The sequence below is a fragment of the Cimex lectularius genome, unplaced genomic scaffold, assembly GCF_000648675.2.
Source record: "Cimex lectularius strain Harlan isolate CLEC.00 unplaced genomic scaffold, Clec_2.1 scaffold13, whole genome shotgun sequence".
Classification (NCBI taxonomy): domain Eukaryota; kingdom Metazoa; phylum Arthropoda; class Insecta; order Hemiptera; family Cimicidae; genus Cimex; species Cimex lectularius.
The window spans coordinates 2,936,989-2,960,365 of record NW_019392649.1 but is presented as its reverse complement, the minus strand read 5'-3'; the positions used below and the strand labels follow the sequence as shown (position 1 = coordinate 2,960,365).

At 33.7% G+C, this 23,377-nt stretch overlaps 1 protein-coding gene across 3 annotated transcripts in view; it reads left to right on the top strand.

Moving 5' to 3' along the window:
- Nucleotides 1-23,377, top strand: part of LOC106664542 — a 382,600-nt gene that overhangs the window by 227,172 nt on the left and 132,051 nt on the right. The gene's annotated exons all lie outside the window — the stretch shown is intronic.

Here is a 23,377-nt window from a genome sequence, read left to right as displayed (position 1 = left end):
AAAAATAATCGCAATACAAACATTTTAATACAAAACCAAAGATTCGACGTGAAGAGTTAGCACCTTTAAAAACACAATTTTTTTGTATACATTCCCAAAAAGTTTCACTAAGTAAACTCACTTCTATTCCTCTTGGCTTTGTGGGGTGAGGAAAAAACAGTTTGATTTTTTACCCATTTTTTTATCTGTTTAAAGCTGCATTTATCCATATGAAAAATTGGCACGTGTTTAAATTTATTTATTACGATTAATGAGATTAAGTTTACACGAGTTGATGTATGTTGGTTTGCGAATGTATAAAGATATCTGTTCTATACGGAATATATATCTGTTCTAAAAACGTAAATATGTCTGACATATTGACTATTAACTTTTGTCTATGAAGTTAAATTTGTGTGACAACAAAAAAAAACTTCAAACTTGCAAGAAGTTTGGAACCATTGCCAAAAATCAAATAAATCCTACGACCACTGATTTGATTTTAATTTAAACAACCTTGTATTTTATTTTTATCTCAAAGTCCATTGTATCAGTTATAATAACTTATTGTATAATTCAAGGTGTCAACTGTTGCGGTTATACGTCAATTGGTAACAAATTCCCAGCATTTATTTCTGGTTTCATGCGTTTAATAATTTTTTCCACTCTTCAGTTTTCGTTAGTTAAATCGACTAGTATGAAAAACTGATAGCAAATTGTCTAACTTTGCATGTTTAAATACAAGTTATGCACAAATCGTAGATAACTGTTGCTTTTCATTATTCTCACCCAAATTGTAAAGACTGGATTAAAAATATGTTAAAAAAGCAGATTTAAAAAAAAAAAAAAAAAAGTTTCGTATTATACAAAGAATTCAATACGAGTCCGGACATTTGGCCGTGTAGGAGGATCCTTTGGCATTATAGGACCGGCCATTCTACCACAAGGAGCGCCCTCGAATTATTCGCCATTGTTGCCCAGGGCCAGCGGTAAATTCCTTCTTTAACCCCGTTTCGTTGTGTTCGTGAATTTTTTTTTCGTTGACCCTCCTCTTAAATAAACATTCCTACGTATATTCTAATCGTCGGTATATATTTCGTTTTTCTTTCTCAACCCCCAATCTTACAAAGGAGCTCTTAAAATCCTCCTAATAAATGTAGTTTTATTATATCAAATTAATAAAGCTACATTAATTTGATATAATAAATATATGCATGTAGCAGGTGTACAGCGGTTGTACGACAACGGTAATAACGCTAACACAGAAATTCAGAACAGTAATAGTCCAAATTCGAATCACACCAGCTCTGAATTCGAACATAAAAAAAAAAATTTTAATATATAATTGACGAATTTAAAATCCGATTGCACCATTGTTTTCAACGTAAAATATCCTTTAAAATTATCTGTCAGGCCTGAGGTACCCTGTATAATGTTTTTACAAAAAAAGGTAAAAATTTGAAACTAGACCAAAAAATACTAAAGACATATTGTTTTGTTTTATGATAGTGTCATTGGTTAAATTTTATATATATATACAAATATATACCTTGAAATCGCGTGGATGACACACACACTTACACAGAAAAGGGAGAGAGGAAGAGAGAGAGAGAGAGAGAGAGAGAGAGAGAGAGTGAGAGAGAGAGAAGGAGAGAGAGTGTGAGGGAGTGGGTATGAGACTGAGTGAAAGAGAAATGGATGGGAAAAGTGTATCAAGGAAGAAACAAAAACAATATAAAAAAAGAGGGTGTTTGTGAAAAAGTGAGAGAGGGAGAGAGAGATAAATTGAGAGAACAAATACTATATTGAGATAGAACGAGATGGATAGATAGATGGATAGAGGGAGAGGGAGAGAGAGAGAGAGATCATAGGTTGATCATGTGTGAAAAATATGTTACGAAAAATTAATGTGTACGTTCGTAATATACGTTCGTAACTACTTTTATTTATAATTTAATTTCACATGATGTTATTTTAAGCCCCCATAACCTTACGATAAACATGATTGTTTCGTTATGTTTCTCGTTGAATTGTTAAAAATTGTCGAATTACTCATTGACTATTCGTAGAAAACTTTTTGCTTTTTTATTTCGTTTATCCAAAATTTATTTATTTTATAATTCTGTTTTTCTTTACAATTAAAAAAAAATATATTATTTGATTTAATATGAAAAATGTACAAAGAAAAACCATCGTGTTATCATTTCAAAATGCGTTACCCGGAATTACTCCCGCACCTGGAGGAAGTTTATGAATTTAGCTCGTTAACGGTGATTCCAATTTTAAAAAAAATTTGTTTATACTCTGTTTAACACTTATGTGAGTGGGAAGTTGAATTTTAAGAATTAACAGTTTAAAAAATATCCATGAATCAAACTTTTTTCAGTGAAGCTACGAAAATATATTGGTCCGAAGGTCATGTTCAATTTTATAGAAGGAAAAAATGCCAAAATACAAATTTACCCTAGCAAGGCGCTTCATTGGACTAACGACCATGATGGCGAATCATTCGTGCAGGTTTAACATAGAGAAGCGCCGTATTGGAGATTTTCACTTTTTTTTCTTTATTCCTGTTTACCTCTCACGCTCCCGCTCTCTCTCTCTCTCTCTCTCTCTCTCTCTCTCTCTCTNTCTCTTGATTTTATAAAATTAATTATTTTGCTGTTTGGAAGCCAGAAATTAAATGTTTGATGGATTTTCATATGAATATGAATTTCTATGAATGTGCACTTGTTAAAAGCGTTTAAATATAAAATGTTGTAAATATATAACAGATATTTTCTTATCTTTCTTGTAATTAAAAATTATTACTCATAACGGTACAGTTCATAATGGAAAGTACGCATCATGCTTATAACCAAGTGAACAAATTCTCTTTTTTATTAATAATATTCCTCTGACGGAGACAACTAAAAGCACAATTCTGTAAAAATGTTTCGATAATCGATTTTATGTAATTAATTATTTTGCTGTTTGGATTTGGAAGCTTGTACATAGATATCTGATGATAGTGCACTTTTTAAATGCTGTTAAGTATAAACAGTTGGGAATAAATAATACATATTTTCTTATTTTTCTCTCACAAATAATAATATAATGATTCCTAATGGTACATAAAATAATTTTTTTCAAATTGGGAAATAAGCCTCATATGAATCTTCAAGTAAAAATTTTTTTTATCATAATGTTCTATGGGGGGAGACAACCAAAACCACAGTAATATATAAATGTATTTTCCTGTTGCATATGGATCGATTTCGGAGTGCAGCCCGTTCCTTTTCATGTATTTTAACTCAAAAAGTGTCCAGTTTCATGCCAGCACCCCAAATGTACACGCCTGTAAAAATTTTTGGATAATCGATGTTACATAATTAATTATTTCGCTGTTTGGATTTGGAAGCTTGTACGTAGATATCTGATGAAACTAGATATGATAGTGCACTTTTTAAAAGCTGTTAAGTATAAACAGTTGGGAGTGTATAATACATATTTTCTTATTTTTCTCTGCAATTAATAATAATAATGATTCCTAATGGTACATAAAATAATATTTTTCAAATTGGAAAGAAAGCCTCATATGAATTACCAAGTAAAAAAATTCTTATCGTTTATAATATTCTATTGGGGGAGACAACCAAAATCACAGTTATATAAAATGTTTTTTCCTGTTGCATATGGATTGATTTTGTGGTGCAGCCCGCTCTCTTTTCATGTATTTTAACTTAAAAAGCGTCCAGTTGTTTCATTGCAGCACCCCGAATGTACACCCCAAGAGTAATTTGCTGTTTTGATCTATATTATCTAAATATAGTTTTAATTATAATTTATGTTGGCGCAAGACTTAAACAGTGTTTGTTCTTGTAATGACCCTCACCTTATTGTAATAATGCGAATAGCAAACAAACCTAATTCGTTCCAAAGTTTACCAAGTCGCCGTTATTCAATTGATCATCGATTAATGTTAGTTCTTTGATTAATCCTAAAGTACTTATTTTTAATTTGAAAAGATCATCAAGTGTAAATTCTATAATGCATTGTAAACTCTTATAAATTGTGAAGATTTAACGGCCTAAGATAACCTTATTTGTTTGTGAGGTAAAGCCAATAAATAGTATTTTTTTTCTTTTGTAAATTTGAAATAATTCTCGCAAATCTGTCCTAAAAAACAAAAGTTGTTCGCGTGGATTCAAATAACGGAGGAGTTGCACGTCTTCCCGAAGTTGTTTGTCTTTCGAAGAAAAATCACTCTCTTTAGCCACTACATCTGGGACAGCCGATCTATAAAAGCGTCGTCGCCATAATTTTTCTCTCGTTTGGAATTATTAATCCACAAAATCTCATGTGTGTTTATCTTTCTTATTTGTAAAATCTATTTAATTGTAATTGTAGTTTTACTTCCTTCTTTAGCAAAAGATCAATTCTCTTTATAAAAAATTACTTAAAAAAATATTAAGTATGGGCCCAATGATAGCAAATGTAATGTGAGAAACCCAATGTAATATGCAAATGTGACTTTAGTAATAACTCTTTATAGGGTATAGTAACTAACTGTAGAAAATATGGTAGGTTTAAGAGACGAAAAAAATGAAGTCATTTTCTTTTAAAGTGCAGCCATTAGATCGTCTCGATCTGGTTATTGAATCTATCATTTTATACTACGACGATATCCTAAAATACTAGCTTCTCGTTTATATTTCAATAGAATACTATAACGCAAAAGTATGATTATATTAAAATAATAGTAATTATTGTATTCATTAAATTCACTAATTTCGTGGTCCGCTTGACCAATTAATATATTACAAGTAATTAAGGTTTTTAGTTAAGTAAAAAAAGTCAATGGCACGAGCGGGATTCGAACACATGACCTTCGGCTCGATACGCCGCTACTCTACCACTTGAACTATCGTAACTTTGATCCCCTCGGGCACTAACTTCCCATCTCAACCCCACCTTTTGAATTTTCCCTCTCTTTTCGTGGGTTCGAATCCCGCTCGTGACACTGACTTTTTTATCTCAACTTAAAACCTTAATTAATTGAATGTTATTAATTGGTCAAGCGGACCACGAAAAATAGTGAATTGCTTTCACTGGTTTCGCTCGGTCCAGGTTTCCACAGGTACTGATAATTGAACCTGGTTTTTTTTTTACTTGGCGAAAAGTTGATAGTTGAATTCAATTACTTCATCAGATTTTCAACTTGTATAATGTTGTTACAGAAAAATTTATCCGTAAGCAACATCGTCAGTTCATCGAAATTATTAATTATCTTCAGAATGTTATTGCTTAGTAGTCACAATAAACGCAAACAACCAGCAAATGCGGAAAAGTGACATATAAATAAAGAAACGATGGAGTCACCTGGGCTTTTTATTATTCGTTTTGTCTCGCTCGTAGATAACAGAAAAAGTTAGAGCGACGAGCTAGTACGAGTCCAAAAAACCATTAAAACGGTCATGCACAAGATAAACGAGCTAGCCGTGAATTCAAACTCGTGGCTCAAAGGGCAAACTGCGAAAACAAGCGGGCCCAGAATTTATATGAATTAATAATATTTACGTGTATATATATTATTTAAATTTTTTTATCAATTTTATTTCTTTGCCGGACTTAACTAAACGATTCAGATATTTCAATTTTTTTTCCACTGGGACAAACGATTGATGGCACTTTCAGGAGGCAATATGAAACTTAATAACGATGATAAATGTTCGTGAGCACACGCACTTACGCAGGCATGCACACATCCGTTGTCGGAATGATAGGGCGGTTCGCGGTGGGATTGTAAATACCATCCACCAGGATGAAATTGACGTAAACGTTTGTTTTAATAAAACGTAAACTAGGGGTTATAACGTTATTATCAATCATATAAAATTTAATTTTAATATTTAACGATGTAAAATTTAACATGAAATACGTCTAAAAAGAGGGTGTTTTCTTCCTTTGATCGTATTGTGTTCGATGAATAAATATTTATCTATTATACAATTTTTTTATTTTGTTACTACCTGCGCGGTAATGATGTTCAACATAATTAATTTTAATTGCTGTTATCGTTTTAATCGAAAATCCACTCCAATTTACGAATGAATATTCTGCAATAAAAACTGAAAAAATCAAACAAGGAAAAAGTGTGTTTTTAATCGCTACTGCAGATAAACTGAAGTAGAATAAAGTACAACATTACTGTTAATTATTTAACATTTCATAAAAGTTGAAACAGTTTTAAATTCACATTTTTATTTAAATGTTGTTGTTCAAGAAAATATGATTGGGCTTTACAATAAAAAGTTGATTTTTTCCTTAACCTTAAAGCCGGGATCACACCCGGTACAACGCTATGCGACGCTACCCGATGATACCCGACGCCTTGTCACGTTTTGGTAGGATGTCCACATCTATGCGACGTCAAACGTACGCCACATACAGTCCCACAGCGCGTATCACAAATCAGTATCGCAATCGCAACGCCTCTTTTGTTCGTAATGCATTATATTGAGGAAAAACCATGTAATGTTACTTAAATTTTACGAGCACAACCATGTAATAAATTTTTTGCTAAACTTAATTGTTTTAAATAAAGTTATTCCGGTGTTTTGATAAATTTTCTTCCTAAACATCATAATTAAATATTTTTTATACAAACTTATGAATTTTTGATCTTGTTTAATTTGATGTTTGGATAAATTTTCTTCCTAACCTTAACTAAATAATTTGTATACAAACTTATCAATTTGTAATCTTGTTTTACAATAAAATAGGAATGTTGCAATTAATATAACGACAAAATTTCATATGCTCAGTTTGAAATAAACTACAAAAAATATGAGTGTCCTGTTCTGACGCTTCGACGAAAACAATGTTATTTTACGTAAAAAACTATGAAATAAATTGTTAGTTAAATTTTATGAGCCTAACCGTATAATATTGTTAGTGAAAGTCATTATATCAAAAAACGGTATTCCGGTGTTTTGATCAATTTTCTACCAAACCAGTAAATTTTTTAAAAATAAAAACTAATGAGTTTTGATCTCGGTTAATTTGGTTTATATTAATATAAGTATGTTGTAATTAATTTAACGACAATAATAAATATAGTTTGAATAAAAATAAGAGTGTCCGGTTCTTTTGTCTTCGATTGTACTACGATGTTACCCGAAGAAAATCTGGACAGTGTGGGGATCGCGTAGCGTGGCATCGGGCAGATGTGCAAGGGGGTAATACAATCTTATGGAAAATTAGACTTTGAATTTGCGTCGGGTAGCGTCGCATGGCGTTGCATCGGGTAAGTGTGTTCCCGGCTTAAAGTTGCCAATTTAACATGATTCGTACAAATCATATTTTATTTATTGTAACGTTCTTTTGTACGTAAATCCTGTGATTACGATGAAACATGTGCTAAGTTGTTCCAGAAAAATAAGTGCAGTTGAATTACAAACGGAACATGAAAAGTCTTTCCTTTTTGGTAAAACACGACGAAGACAGCAAACGTTCGACAGCGATTTATGTATATGAGATGCAAGATTTTCCGATGATAAAACTCGATTGTGCTGATCCCTTTTGCCTTTTAGAAAGGGGAAATATTTCTAAAGCGGAATGACGCGAAACTTATCTTTCGAAATGTTTGGATAATTAGATTCAAGGAAAGGGCTCCAAAGAGATTATTAAGGAGAAGACCGCACCCTAATTTGTTGCAACATTTTCCAGGACCTAACCCAGGCTAACTGGATTATCCGAGGTGAGTTTACAAGATTTATATCTGAAAGGAAGACGGTGCTCAACCTCGCCGCGTAATTGTTTAATTAGCTTCTACTGTAATTATCAAACACGGGAAAGTGGCTAGGAGTCACTATTTCAAGAAAATACGAGGTTATATCTGCTGATGACGTTCTGATTATTAAAGACAAGTTAATTTTTAAATTTTAAATTAATTAATCTTTACGTAAGGTATTAGTTGAGATAACAAAGGAGGGAAAATTCAAGAAGGTGGGGTTGAGATGGGAAGTTGGTGTCCGAATGGATCGAGGTCACGGTAGCTCAAGTGGTAGAACAGCAGCGTATTTAGCCGAAAGTCGTGGGTTCGAATCCCGATCGTAACAGCGACTTTTTTATTTCAACTAAAAACCTTAATTAATTGAATGATATTGATTGGTCAAGCGGACCACAAAACTAGTGAATTTCATAATAATAATATGGGAAATTTAGAGGCCGAGTTTTTCTCCTTTTTGTCATTTTTCAAATGTCGTGTAATCTATTTGATTCTCGGCGACAAACGGATTACAAGACATTTGAAAAATGGCAAAAAGGAGGGAAACTTGTTGAGATTGGGGTCCGAGCGGATGGAAGTCACGGTAGCTCAAGTGGTAGAGCAGGGGCGTATTTAGCCGAAGGTCGTGGGTTCGAATTCCGCTCATGACACTGACTTTTTTTATCTCATCCAATACCTTTCTTAAAGATCAATTAATTGAAAAGAATTTGTTTGGTCTATCAGACCACGAAACCTAATCGATTTAATTGTCAACTTACATTCGTGTAAAAAAAGGCCGTGCGTCCTACAAAACTTTCTTGGGACCGAGATATCGTCAAAAATCAAGTGAAAACATCGCATTTATTGGAAGTAGAGTATATACTAAAGAAATAGCTTAATTTTTGAGAAAACTAGAAATACAGGAGTAAATAGATACGCTGCATTCTGTATGTATTTTTTAGAGTCTTTGATTTTAACGAATTTCCCAATGCTTCGAATGGTAGATAAAAATATTGAAGTAAGTGAAATTTCCGTTCCCAAAGCATTTCACTCTTAACTCAGTGGTTTATTTTTGTTTATTACCACAAAGCGGTAATATACAAGTTGGCTTCATAGGTAATAAATTCATTAATAGGTTTCGAACTCGTCCTCCAACCTGCACGGGTCGTTTAACTTTTTTAATCCACTTAGCTGTACGTGCATCGAAGTCGTCATTAAACCTTCCGAATCAACATAGGGTTAAAAACGTGAACAGGGATTTGGCAAGGACAAATAAAGGTTACAATAGTGATCTGGCCGTTCTCCAAAAGTTCTAAGAACACCGTCTTCATCAATTTCCATGGCTAATTAAGATAACTCTTTCAGTGTTTGATTGGTACGGTAGAAGGTGGCTCAGCAAGGATTCAGAGGTTAGAGATTGTTACAAGGTCCATTGGCGATTTTAGCCTCGTCACCTCATGAAGTTCATTGGAAAACGGCTTTCCCTTGTAAAAAGCATCGGTCTGAAACACGCCGAAGGCAGAGCTAATTAACCGGCCAGTCCAATCAGTTTTCTCCGTAAATTTCAAACTCTCTAGATACACATTCTATAAAGATGGACGAGGGGGTAAACCCTAAATTTTCAGACAAGCTCGTATTACGTTGTTGTACTTCCAGTTACCAAATACGCCGGAATGAAGAGGCACGTTTAGTCTAAATTAGGGACATTGGATCATTTTAATTCGTTAATTTAACTTTACACTTTAATAACTCCTAGCGTTGTCAGGTACGGATCATCAAATGTTTATGCGATTAACTTTAGAAATTAATTATCATGAATTCTCCTAACTTCAGAATTTCAAATGGAATCTGACATAAAACGCGAATCCACGAAAACATGTCAAGCAATGCACATATATTTGGCACATAATTATTTGAAAAATTAATTATATTATGCTTTTATGGTTTTTATAATATACTTGCTATATAACCCGGCTTTGCCCAGGAGGAAAATCCAAGTGTTGTTTAACGCATTATTTGGAGTATACATATTGCTATTGCTAGATAGGAGCAAATATGTACAAATGAAATTAACACAATTGGACAGGGATTTGGCCAGGACAAATAATGGTTACAGTAGTGATCTGGCCGTTCTCCAAAAGTTCTAAGAACTGTTTGATATCAAAGATTATATTTAGTCATCATATTAGATATGTACATATGCAATGTTATTTTTGTTTTGATTGTATGAAATTGTTATTACTGTTGTATTCGGCAATAAATTCAGTGCAATGTTGTTGGTTATTCAATTTTTTGGTATTTCCGTTTTTACACATACAACACATCCCCCATCCTGGAGTCCTACAAATAATTGTCCAAGAGAAAACCTTGGATTGTCCAAATTCAAACACAATAGACTTTGTGATTTGGTTATTAATAGTGCCATAGCGAGTTTAATTAGAAATTGCAATTTCAACTGAAACGGCATTTTTGTTGGTATCCTCTCCTTTGAATTTTAGTAAGAATATTAATATTATTTATTTTTGGAGATGCGGTCTAGAGTGACGTAGGTTTTAGACAAACATTTTCTTTACGTGCCAACTTTTCGATCTGTATTGATATCAACTTCAGGGCTCGAATTGTTTGTTTTCTGTGTAGATGTGTCATTCTTCTGCCCTGAAGATGATCTCAATAAAGATCGAAACGTTGGTACGATAAAGAAAATGTTTTTCTAAAATCCGGTCCACACAGACCGCATCTCACGATCTCCAAATAATCATTAACTAACTCTCACTAAACACCACATATTAATATTATTGTACGAACAATGTTTTCGTTTTGGTGGCACTTTTAACAACAGCGAAAAAAAAAATTTACAGCAGAATGTTATAAAATCAGAATGTAACATTATACATAATACACACTACACTAAATTCATCAAAATTAATATTGAACAGTAAAAAATTTACAAAACTGATATACACAGAAAAACTTAAAAACAGATAATTCCGTTCACATCTTTCCTATAAGATTATCAATTAATTTGCATGTGTATTTTTTAGTATATACAGCTGTATAACCAGAGTTTTGCCCAGAGCATAATAAATATATATATATANCCTTACAGTGATGAGCGCCGTGTCAAAGACTAAACCTTGCGGCCACCGACGCCCCCAGAGCATAATATAAAGTTTTATTTTGAACATTATTTTGATAGAACATGTCACAATTGCTTGATGGGATATATAAAGTAAATTAACACAATTTAAACATTAAATGGGTTCAAACTTTATTCACACCTGCAACAACCACAACTGGATGCAAATTATATTCAAATCTGAATTATACTGAAATGCAAAACCATCAAGTTTTACCGATTTAATCGATTCATTTGCATGCGTAATCGACTATTGTCACGCTGTTCGTTTTGATCACAATAGGTCAAAGATAACCTTAATTCTCTAATTCTTACTTGCTTCATTTCGTGCTTCGTGATGTGATGATTTAGTAGGAAGTGAGTATGGCGTATGAACTCTATTACGTTCATTTCGTTGTGCTGTTTCTTTTTCTGTTTCATTTTGTTTTTCATCTGGAGTTCTCATCGCAATATTTCGCGAAGAGTTTATATATTTTGTCATTTTTGTGGCATTTTAAACAACAACAGAATACGAACAGCAATTCTACAACAGCCGTTTCAAAAAGATAGAAAATAAGTTCACTAATTTCGTGGTCCGCTTGACCAATTACCTATCAAATTGACCAAAAAGGGGGGAAAATTCAAAAGGTGCGGTTGAGATTGTAAGTTAGTGTCCGAGTGGATCGAGGTCACGATAGCTCAAGTGGTAGAGCAGCGGCGTATCTAGCCGAAGATCGTGGGTTCGAATCCCGCTCGTGTCATTGACTTTTTTATCTCAACTAAGAACCTTAATTAACAGAATGTAAAATTAAACAGTATTCATAATACAGAAAAATCATCTCAATCATTACAAAACAATTGAAGCGTATTGAAAAATAGCACATTACGGAACTTCTCAACCTCACGTTTTATAAAATTAAGAAAGTAGTTTTTCAACTATTCAGTAATTTTTGCGATTGATTAAAGACTGATAGCGTTAGTTTTTGCGCCTATTGACTGTTGGCGCCTCCAAATCGGAATTTGAAAGACCCGAGAAAAGTGTATCACACCATAAGCCGAAGGCAGATCTGGACGGCTGACAGCTGAAAAAACAGATATGAAAAGGGATGCTACAAATTTCTGAAATCTTTCTTTTTTGTTAATCTTGACGCCCATTATGCCCATTTTGTATTTCCTAAACCTGCCCGGCACTAATGCTAACAAAGTGTGAACGTTTCATCGAAATCGGTTCAGTAGTTTACGATTTTATCATTAGCACACATACGTGTACATTCACTTTATATATATATATATATATCAGAGAGAGAGAAAAAGAGGGGTGAGGGAGAGAGAGAGGGGGTTACAATGGTTTATATACTTATTACATTGATTATATTGTACTTTTCTGTTTTACTCATTTTGCCCAAAGTTTGGATATTTTTATTTTATTAAAAACTTTGGCCCTTTAGAATGAATACCTCCATTACCAACTTTTCAAAGAGTTTTGACATTTTTGCCAAAATCATTGCTATTTTTATTGAAAATAAAAGCTTACATTCACAAGTACATAATTATGTACGTGGTTGCGTGCAAAAACTAATGGCCTTTGAAATCACGTGAACCAATACACTATAACAAACAATTTTTAAATCCCTTCGCCCCAAAGAAATAGAAAGTACTGTTGCCCTAAATAGCCATGGAAATAAGGGTAGCCAGGTCAGAACCGATCTTGGTCATATATAAAAGGTCCGATTTGTACAAGAAATACGGAAAAAAGCGAACGTGTGTACCGCTGGCAGAGAAGAGAAGATCCGGACGAGGGAAACGAGAGCAGGCAAGTTGAGTCCGGCAGTTCCTACGATACGGATTAGGATTAGTCTCCAGCGTTTCGCCGGATTTTCTTCTTCGTATGCAATCGAGGTCATCCTCGTCCAATTATCAAGGGAGTTGTGTCTGCCAGAAGGGGGACGATTTTCTCACAGTCAGGGGCGAATCAGGAGGCGAACAGTCCAGTCCGTCACGATGAAAAGAGAGAATGTCGACGATTCATCGTGGTTTTTATCCTTATATGCAGCCGAAGTCATCCTGAAAGAGGAATTCAGGGATTGGAATAAGGTGGGCGCTTTTCCCACCCTCCGGGAAAGGAAGAGAAATCTCCGTGAATAAATGAAATAAAAAAATAAACTAAAACAAAACAGTCGAGCAAAATTAGACTACCCTCTTAAAAATCTACGAAAGCAAAAGCCACGTTCAAGTTGATCACACAATTTTTTTTAACTTGGAAAAAGCATCTTCAGTGAGGTCACAACAGTACGTCAATTCTTCAAGTTTCTGCCGAGCAGTCGAAGATTATATCGTCAGCATCAGGGTCTATTTATTTTAGATAAAACATCTCAGTTAGAACATGTTATATTATTATTTAAAAAAATTAAATTAAAAAAATTAAATTAAATTTTTTTATATAACATGTTCAAACTGCGATATTTTACTAAAATAAATAGGCGTCGAAAGCTCGGCAAAATCTGAAAGAATTGTCGTTTTGTTATGATCCCACCGAAGATGCTTTTTTCCAAGTTGTTTAACACCAGGTCGATACATCATCCTATCTTTACTTATTTTTTTTAAATTTTTATGTTTATTTAGCTGTGAAGTGGATATTGTAATTTTGCTCGAATGTCCCATTAATCGACAGAAAAATTAAAAGACCTGTAATGATAATTTAAAATACAATATATTTTCGAGAAGACAGTGAGAATAAATCTTCATTTTTCTAATAAGTAGATCTATGATTTGGAACAACCATGACGAAAAAATTATTTAGTTTCTCTAGTTAGCTCAACTTGGTACATGTGCAGATTTGACCTTATCTTATAAAACCGTAATCAGTGACTGTATTTTCTGGGTCTTTAATGCTTGGATGAGCATACATCCCATGGGCAATGGACCTGCTATCTGGCAATACTGCTAGGGAGGTATTCTCATTTTCCTCTAATCAGTGTTGTTCCAAATGTCTCCGTATTTAGCATGCATGGCTTGTCGGCGCATTTTCAGTAGAAATAGATGCTGATGCTGGAGCTATGGAGTAGCAAAAGGGAAGTGTGCTACATGTCAGTTCGCTCATTTTCCACGTACCTACTATGGCTTTTCAACCCATTTGAAGCAAATACCCCTGTATTTAGTCAACGTAGAGTTTTGAATTTTTACCAACGGTTGGTTTTTGCATCCATTTCAATTGACAGTAGTGGCACTTCATTATTCCGAGTACACACCAAAATAACCCCAGCTTTTATGTTAATATTCATAATGTTACTACCATATACAATGCTTTTCTGCCATATACTCAGTACGATTGTTAAAGAAAAATTCGGCCAACCTAAATTCATGTACAATGTGGCATTCCGCGTTGTACACAAGTTTTGTCTCTCTGTCAATATTGCTTACATCAGTGTATATTTGATATGAAGTACGTTGGTATTCAGATGGTTTAATTAACGATCTATTTGAAAGTACTCCATTGTGTTTCAATTCTTTTACTTCTTCCAATCTTTTGTAGTTTGCAGAATGAGACTCCTTATTTCCTTTCGACTGACCAATAAAACCAGTAGCGCAATTCCCAAAGTTATTCATTATGGCCCCAGTTTCTATTTATTTTGTTGTTAACATTTGGTTATGACATTTATACAAATAGTTTGCAAGAAATGCTATGTATTCTACATGCATGTTTAATTATTTTGTTGGTCCCATTTTTTTAAGATAACACATAAATTCCTTGTCAAAACTATTACATTTATAAATAAATATCCCAAAAATTCTTGGGAAGTTTTAGGTTTGTATTCAATAAAGTTATTTTTCAATAGATTGTAATTTTACTCTAGCAAATTTTACAAAATAGGAATCATTATATAGGAGTGTTTGTATTAATCCTTGTAATTAAAGCACGAAATATTTTCGTATTTAAACTTTTTGATATATTTTCTCCTCGTTTTTCATATATGTATACTATTCACTAATTTCGTGGTCCGCTTGACCAATTAATATATTACAATTAATTAAGGTTTTTAGTTGAAATAAAAAGTCAGTGGCACGAGCGGGTTTCGAACCCACGATCTTCGACTAGATACGCCGCTGCTCTACCACTTGAGCTATCCTGACCTCGATCCACTCGGACACTAACTTCCCATCTTAACCCCACCTTTTTGAATTTTCCCACCTTTTTGCGATTTTTCAAATGTCGTGTAATCGGATTGGATTCTCGGCGACAAATGAAATGGCTACGGAGAGCTTTAGTGAAGTATACTTTATTTAATTCATTAAATTCACTAATTTCGTGGTCCTCTTGACCAATTAATATATGTTCGAATCCCGCTCGTGCCATTGAGTTTTTTATCTCAACTAAAAACCTTAATTAATTTTATGTATACTGTTTACCAGAGATCAATTAGCACCTAGAGTTTTAACCAGAAAGCTTCCTATGTAACTTTAGGATTTGAAATTTGTCCAGTTCTTTTACAAAAGTAATACCAAGGTAAGAAATACATCAGACTGAAATGTTTCAATTCAATTTAGGTTAGATTGCTTGGTAGTTCTTGAGAATTCAAGTCCGTAAGAACAGATGGGACTGATAACGATCTTAGAAGGAGTAAGTTTATTTTGTATTGTCAATAGACTTTATTTTCCTTGTAGTCTGTAAAGTAGTTTCATCAATCTTATTTTCTACTTTTTATGAAAAGTGTTATAAATAAAAATCCTTCGAATTCAGATCCGCTTTCTCATTTTCCGTCAGCCTTTTAAGTTTTAAAAAAGTAACATTTTTTGTCGATTTATTTATCTACTTTTTTTGTTCGTAGGTTTGATAAAGTATGATAAACTACACGGAATAGACCTATAAACGCTAGTTATACCAAAACGCTCATAATAATCTATCAGTGATGTTACCGACACTTGGACAAAGATATAGCGCATTAAACTCGTGTTTACAAGGCGATTTAATGCTCCAATCATTAATCCGCTTATGTTAATTGATATTATTGGCCTTCTCCACCCTTGAAAACCGCTTTTACGATATGAATAACAAGCCATGACTCGACAGTATCTTGGCAAAATATGTTTTTATATATTTACCACTACTATATATTTTAATTCCAATAAAGATTGATGATTTTAAACGTTAAACTTATAAGCCAAGAAACGCTAAATAGAATATAGAACTAAGACATTAATTATATAAATATATAAAACTTGAAAGTAACAAATTAAACTTTGACATAATACAGCATCGTACGTACAGAAGGAGATATTTTATAACGACTAATTAACGACCTGATCCTCCTGATCATTTCCATGATTGATTAAACAATACAATGAATTAATTAAGGTTTAGTGTAGATAAAAAAGTCAATGGCACGAGCTGGATTCGAACCCACGATCTTCGGCTAGATACGCCGTTGCTCTACGACTTGAGCTATCGTGACCTCGATCCACTCGGACACCAACTTCCCATCTCGACCCCACCTTTCGAATTTTCCCTCCTTTTTGCCATTTGTCAAATGTCGTGTAATCGGATTGGATTCTCGACAACAAATGAAATGTCCACGGAGAGCTTTAGTGAAGGATACTTAATTTTCAATAATTAAATTCACTAATTTCGTGGTCCGCTTGACCTTGGTGACAACGCTTGAAGTTGGTGTCCGAGTGGATCGAGGTCAAGATAGCTCAAGTGGTAGAGCAGCGGCGTATCTAGCCGAAGATCGTGGGTTCAAATCCAGCTCGTGCCATTGACTTTTTATCTATACTAAAAGCCTTAATTAATTGGAATATATTAATTGGTCAAGCGGACCACGAAATTAGTGAATTACAATGAATGTTGAGTTTCAATCTTCATGAAGGTCATTAGACAGGTGAAGAAAGAAGAAGACTAATTGTTCGGTTTACCTAGCTTTTGGCAACTTATAGTGCCACCATCAGGGCTTTCCCAAGAGTGCAGAAAACGATTAACGTCGTAAAACTATTGTAAGAACGTCTTGGGTTTAAGGTTATAAAGCACGTGGCCAGCATACTACATTTAACATGGTGAAAATAGTCATCTCGCTAATAAAAGTCCATATGACTATGGTTCAACAATTTTGTCCTAAATAGCAATTTCTTATAGGTAACATTAATCATTAATGTTAATCCTGTGTACATAGTCTTTATAAATAGCTATAATTCAAGTCAAAATCATAAATGTTACCTATAAGAAATTGCTAGTCAGAACAAAATTGTTGAACCATAGTCATATGGACTTTTATTAGCGAGATGACTATTTTCATCATGTTAAAGTAGTATGCTGGCCACGTGCTTCATACAGTTAAACTCGTCGTTTTTACAATAGTTTTACCACATTAATCGTTCCCTGTACTGTTGGGAAAGCCTTGATGATGGCACAATAAGTTGCTTGGTGAACCCAACAATTAGTCTTCTTCTTTCTTCACCCATGAAGATTAAAACGCCACATAGATTATCTGCAGGTCGATCAACAAACATCATATATTACAATGAGTTCATAAACTTTTGAGCAAATGTACAAACATGGCAGTTTCCTGTCGGAAGTAGCAATTTGTAGATTTTGATGGACTTCGTATTTCATTCCTTTTAACGATTGCAATTGAATTTATTTAACAGTAATTTCAGATCATAAACTATCCCGTTCACAAGGCTGGGACAACCTCTAAAATCTTTAATGACCATTGAGCAAATGGAGATTTTTCATCATAAAACTTTCTAGTAACAAAAAAAAATTAACAAAAACTCAATAGAAAAGGTGAAAAGTAATTACTAAACCGACTAGAAACCGTTAAAACGTGCAATAAAATTTTCAAAACGTGCAAAAAATTATAGAAAAGCTAACAACTCCTATTTAACAAACGTTTTATTTAGGTTATATTTTATTTATTATTAGTAAAATTGCTAATTTCCAAACATTGTTTTTAGTGTGATTTTTAATATATCATCAAACGATTTCACTCTTTTTTCTAAACTCAATATGTACAAACATATAAATAAATTTTACATTTATATTTAAAAAGATAAAAGTAAATAACGACAATAAAGTACGTTTTTTTAGTTTATAATCTATGTATAAAAGAATGAATATTCAAAAAACAACTTGATCAACATTAATATCAATCAACTTAAATAGTAATAAAAATAAAATATAATAAATTAATTTTTTCATAGTAATTCAACATTATGTACATTCCTAAGGTTTTTCCTTTCAGGCAGTACCTCATGACGTTCCAGAATGTGTTTAAAAAAAGACGCTAATTTTTTTAAAAAACAATTTTACCATTTGTCTTCGGTTCCCGGTTGTCACCATCTCAAAAACATTTTTACGAAATTTCTTCTTAGAGTTTGCAAACCAATAAACCTGTCGGTCAGTAGATCGTTTCAGATCATCCTGGCCTGTCAGACGTCCTTTTGTTTTGCCCATTTTCCAGGATAGGTACATATTTTAATGTAACCTTTTATGTGGAGGTAAAATAATAATTATACTTGTGAACATAAATGGGATTCAAGGGATTTGCCCTGGATGAAACTGACGTTATGATGATGGTGCCTCTGACGTTGAAGACGCGGGTTAAGTTATAATAACCTCGAGGATAAAAAAAAAACGGCTAATTAGTGGTTAGAGGGATTCTTGACGAGAGACGAAAAAATAAGACGTGTGCAAAAAGGCGTAATTTGTATTATGTTTTAATTGTGACAATATACTTTATTATGCTATAAATTATATTTCTTTTTAACCCACTTTTTCGATCCAACCAGTCCTCAACCTTACATAAATGTTAAAGTTTGCTATTATTTTTTTTTAACACTAAACAATTTAAAGATGCTTGTTTAGGATGGTTTTGGTGAAGTTAAGTTTTGAATTCTATTTATTACTTATTGTTAAAAACTTTAGCCTATTTGGATAGATTTTCATTCGTGTTCTGTCAGTGAGTTACTCGTACCCTTGTTCGGATTAAGCACAATTGAAACAACCGCAGAAACCAGTGAGTGCCCACTATTCGACACCCTTCATCCGATTATGCTCAAACTCAATACCACACAATAAATAAATCTAATCCCTTCACTCAAAAATTCTCCTTCGTAAGGAAATGGCTGAGAAATTTTATTATCCGGTGCAGAATCCTCTTTTGAAAAAGGTGCAAGAAAACCTTCCTGTTTTGTTCAATCAAATCGAAAGAGAATTCGTAGTTTTTGTGGAGGAAATAAAACCGTGCACTTTGTTTCAGTAAGTTGTCATGTTAATATCTCAATCCTATAAAGATAACGGGAACGACGGAAAGAAGGTGTGTGCTTGTTTTAATTTCCAAATGGAAGCCTGCTTCACGAAAGGCCGAATTTACTGTATAAACCGCACCAGGAACACACGCAAATATTAAGAGCATATTTTATGTAGCGCTCCTCTGGCCATTCTTTAAGAAATGTGATCCTCACTAGTTCCGACCAAATTGAACGAACTCAGAACGGGCTTTAATATATTTTTACGGTTATCCAGCCCGCTCGAACAGCTTCTTCCATTTCATTTCTTTTTTATTTTGAATGATGAATCCTGGCCGAAGAAATGCGACTCTCATCCGCTTAACGCCTGTACATTTAAATCCGCAATAATGCAGCCCCATATGTTGCATATTATGACTTCTGTTATGACTTCTTTTTGCAGCATTTTGCAATTTGACCGTACAACTTTGCAATTAACTAAGCAACCTGACAATAAATAAGAGATCCTTACTAGCTCGTGGTATTAGATTTAACTTGTCTAAAATCAGAATAAAACAAAATCACCCTAATATTTTGCGGTCTATGTACGATTTATTAGTTGGATTCCTATTTTATCAATGCTTTTAGGAATTAGTCTGTAGTCCAAAGTAGTATTTTATCGCACTTGCTAATTTACATAATTTTCTTAAGACTAATTCGTACGTAATTAAAAAAGGTAAAATTCTATATAGAAAGGATATAGAAACCTCCATACAAAATTAATTACTATAGTTATTCAGATATCGTGAGATGCGGTCGGGTGTGATGCAGGTTTCAGAAAAACATTTTCTTTATCGTGCCAACGTTTCGATCTTTTATTGAGATCATCTTCAGGGCCTGGGATTTACAAACAATGTTTACATTTAACAAATACATTTAGGATGTGGAAAAGAGAATTTATACAATGCAAAATATATTTTATATTCAAACAAAGTATTTCTACTCACTCAAAGTGTTTGTCTTCTGTGTAATTGTGCCATCCTTGCGTGTCGTGTTGAGAGTGCCAGTGAGATTTTGCTGTTTCATGTTTATATATGTTTGGTTTTGAAGGGGTGGGGAAGGAAGTCGGTATATAAAAGACAATTACTTGTCTTTAGTCTTTTATACACCGAATTCCTTCCCCACCCATTCAAAACCAAACATGTATAAACATAAATGAGCAAAATCTCACTGGCACTCTCAACAAGACACGCAAGGATGGCACAATTACACAGAAGACAAACACTTTGAGTGAGTAGAAATACTTTGTTGGAATATAAAATATATTTTGCATTGTATAAATTCTCTTTTCCACATCCTAAATGTATTTGTTAAATGTAAACATTGTTTGTAAATCCCAGGCCCTAAAGATGATCTCAATAAAAGATCGAAACGTTGGCACGATAAAGAAAATGTTTTTCTGAAACCTACATCACACCCGACCGCATCTCACGATATCTGAATAACTATCGATTAACGGTCACTAATCTCTACACATTAATTACTATATTATGGTATGATTTATTAGGTATGCGATTAGCTTAACTTCTTGTTAATATTAACATGTAAAATAACAGAATGTGTCCTGCCTGTTGCACCTCGATCTGCGCCCTCGTATGGCTACAGCTGGATCATCTAAAATATTGCTAACCGAGGTCCCGTAGACAGCATTATATGCTACTATCAAGGATTCACGCCATCCCAAGTCGCATACGTAGCCTCGCTAAGGAAGGACCCGTGATCCACTCCTACCAAGATTTGCAACCCGCTCCTGCTGAGCCTATAAACTGATGAGTACAGGGCTGGACGGGAGACTGTGAGTCAATGTCATAGGGATAGAGTTCAGAGGACATCTTCTGAATCTCGATTGGAGTGAGAGCACTAGTCGGTAATAGTGTCAGCAGAAATATAATCTGATTAAAAGAAATTGTAATCTGAGTCAGGGTAGAAATCGGTCTTGTACCAGTACACAGTAGGCCCAAAGGCGGGAAAGCAGACATAATGCTATTTATACGATGAAACGATCATCCCTCATTAAGTATGATACCAAAGCATTCTGAGATCAATTTTTTGCACAGAAAAAAAATTTTTAAGCCCCAAAGTGAAACTTTCTTATTCAAAATTGTGGACAAGTTAGGCTGAGTTTCACAAAACAATATTTTAACTTTTTTGCAATTTTAATATCATAATTTTTTTCTTTAAAGAACTTACTTTGCCATATTCACTAAAACATTTTGATCGTTAAATCTCTTTTATACACAGTGGTTACTGTTTTTATTTCTTGCAATATACAAATTCTGCAAATCATCGGGATCCATGTAAGTGGGTCAGAATTAATAAACTCTTGCTCCCACCGACTACCAGCGTGCACTTGAAACTCTTTTGAATGTATTTAATCATTTAAATTAATTATACTTTTTATCTAAGGTCTTGTTTGAGGTGAAAGATCCAGTGTCACGAGCGGGATTCGAACCACGACTTTCGGCCCAATAAGCGGCTGTTCTAGCCACTTGAACTGTTATTAGTGCAGCGGGGTATTGAGGGTCGTGGGTTCGATTTGTGCTCGTGACACTGGGTTTTTCATTTCAACCAAGAACGTAGATAAATGTATAATTAATTCAAATAATTTATGACTACTGTATGTAGTTAATAATGGTTTACAAATTTCTAAATTTTCAGAAAAATGTTATATTTTACTTTCTTTACTATGTTACTGCAGAATAAGGAAGAAGTAATAACTTCGTAATTACTATTTTTTTTAATCTATGATTTTAATAATCGATTTCGGGCAACAGCTACCGTTTTCTGCAGATGGCAAATGTTTTTGGTCAGGAGTACTTACATCCATTAATAAAATTACAAATAAAATAAAGTGGTTTTTTCTGTTGTAGTAATATTAGTTTGTACAACAAATATACTTAATAAATACTCGTTTACGTTTCCTTACGATGGGAAGAAAGGGGTAAATATTCAATGACATATACAGGTGAGATACATGTCACCACAAGCGCGAGATTGTGCTTTGTAGTGTAAGAAATAATGTATTTTATTTTAAAATAAATTAAAACATGACGTTGTGTAAAGAAACGTTCGACGCAGTTGACATAGAGATTATAGCGGTATTTACGATGTTTGCAAGATGTAACTCGTGTTAACTGGAATAGAGAAATGGCCAGTAAGATCCTGAACGCCCCCTTCTTTTCCTTCGCATGTTATCCGTTAATTTTTCCGCAATGCTGCGCGTGGCGATTGGTAGAAACCAAAATAAAGCTATAAAATTCCTTGACGGTTTTCTTTTGTGTTAAATTGTAAGATGTCAGAAGTTAATAAAAAAGGAAAATTAATCAGCACACAAGAAATAACACGCCTGCCGACATACCTAAATTGTATCCTAACGTCAAATAGCCTACAACTTTATGGAATAGGGGATGTATCTATTATGAATGAGAGGTTACAAGTTAACAAAAAAAATGTATTGGTCAGATTTAATTACCGCCTATTTAATAATAAAAATACGAGTAAAAAAAAACAGCTGTTAAATTCAGGCTGCCATGTTGGATACCTACGCCATAGCGGATAGCAATGTGACTACATTTTCGACCTAACATCTAACATTGGCCCTGGCCTGTTAGATCGAGCAATGTTTAGTCGATTTTAACAAGTCTACGTCATCATTTTTCTCGATGTAACAGGACCTAATAGAGTTAACGCAAAGATCGTGAATACCCCTAATGTCGCTTATCAGCTTAATTTAAAAAATGGGGTGGATTATTTGGAAAAGAGCCTTACAATATTAGTGAATAGAACTGTTTGAATGAAATGATTATTTGCTTAAAAAATTATCAGTAGTAATTGAAAATGACACAAAAAACTATTTTTTCGCTCAATTAGTTATAAGGGAAACAAGTGTTTTTACAAATTAAAAATTCAAACGTTAATCAAAAACTATTTCAAGTTTCATTGTTGAAAGTAGTAAGGGCACTCTCAACACGACACACAAGAATGACATATCTACACGGAAAACAAACACTTTGAGCCCTGAAGATGATCTCAATAAAGATCGAAACGTTGGCACGATAAAGAAAATGTTGTTCTAAAGATTAATTAAAGTTTTTAGTTGAGATAAAAAAGTCAGTGTCACGAGCGGAATTCGAACCCCCGACCTTCGACTTGATACGCCGCTACTCTACCACTTGAGCTATCGTGATCTCGATCCAGTCGGGCACCAACTTCCCATCTCAACCCCACCTTTTAAATTTCCCTCCTTTTTGCCA